The sequence below is a fragment of the Adiantum capillus-veneris genome, chromosome 14 (genome assembly GCF_014529385.1).
Source record: "Adiantum capillus-veneris isolate H3 chromosome 14, ASM1452938v2, whole genome shotgun sequence".
Classification (NCBI taxonomy): domain Eukaryota; kingdom Viridiplantae; phylum Streptophyta; class Polypodiopsida; order Polypodiales; family Pteridaceae; genus Adiantum; species Adiantum capillus-veneris.
The window spans coordinates 70,860,469-70,861,962 of NC_140944.1; positions in this window are offsets into that span (position 1 = coordinate 70,860,469).

Below are 1,494 nucleotides of genomic sequence, written 5' to 3' on the forward strand. Positions count from 1 at the left end.
GACTTGTTACAATACAGTCTTTGTGTTCCTTGTGACCTAGGTGATGCCATGAAGATGGAAGGCTTCATGCATCACAAACATAACATAAACTTGAAGAAAGCTTTAACTATCCCAAGCCTCAGTCCCAAGACCTCAAACACCTTCGAAGGTGGAGAGAGCTAGCAGGGAATGAGGGTAGGGAAGAGGAAGAAGAAACATTTCGTAGGAGAAAGAATTAGTTCCTCACTTATCATACTCTTGTTGCTAGCATACATAATAGCATAGTAATGAAGAAGAAGGAGATGGCAAGCTTAAGCATTGAAGCATGGCTCTTGGTTGAATTTGCACTCCATAGCCAAGAGTGTTGGTGTAGGCTCTCAACCTCTACTTGCTTGGAGAAGGAGAGGGAGTTCTTGCACTTTGCATAGTACACAATGAGAGTGCTTGTGAGTGTGTGTGGGTGAGTATACCCCCTAAGCACCCCCCTAGCTTGCTTGGGTCGACCCCCCCTTGTAGCCCATGCTTGAAGCTCATTGGACCCCTCCAGGCCTAGCCAATCACAAGCAGGAGCCATTACAAGCAACATGGGTAGCCTTGGGACAAGTGTCCCCCTTTCCCCTTTGAGAGAGAGGACTTGATAAATGCAAAATCAATTAGATAATTCAAGTAATTTATCATTGGACCCCTTTGAAGCCTAGCCAATAGGCTTCAAGCAACACATGAAGGTAACATGGGTAGGGACCTGACATGTGTCCTTGCTGCCTCTTCAAGCTGGGGCTTCCCTTGTGAGTGTGAGTGTGTGTTCTCTCTCTCTCTAATCCCTAGGAAAAGGGCTCGCCCCCCCTCTTGTAGGGATGCTTTTGACTTTAGGAGCTCAAGCACCTTAGTCATCAAGCATGACAAAGCACTTGAAGTAGGGGGTGTTCCCACAAGCATCTTAGGCAAGCTTCTCAAGGCACCTCAAGCACCTTAATCATGCACCAAGTCAAGCACCTCAAGCATGGAGCCAATCAAGCACCTCAAGCATCTTAATCAAGCACCTCAAGCATGACAAGCACCTCAAGCATGACAAGCACCTCAAGCAGGACAAGCACCTCAAGCACGACAAGCACCTTGAGCTTGGGCCGGGTTCCCACCTCAAGCTCAGCCCTAGCTTACCTAAGGTCAAAGGACTTTTACACACATTATTTGGAGGTCTTCAATGAAGCTAACCCTAAGGTATTATGCTCCATTGGTTAGCCTTGCTCTTGATAGACCATCTCCCATTTGGGCCCCTTTACTATTAGCCCCGTGTTGAGATAGATCTATAAGCACATATCTATATCTTAACACTTGTTCCCGTTTATTCTCCCACATTAAGTGATCAATTTAATATGAGAAAATCATTTGGGTTGGTTAGATATTAGATTTTATGACATTACCTCTTTCTTGAAATCATAGTCGTCCTCGACTATGAGGTAGAAGAGATAAAACCTTAGTTATTAGTCAATCGTACTTAGCGGGTAGAGGATCCCT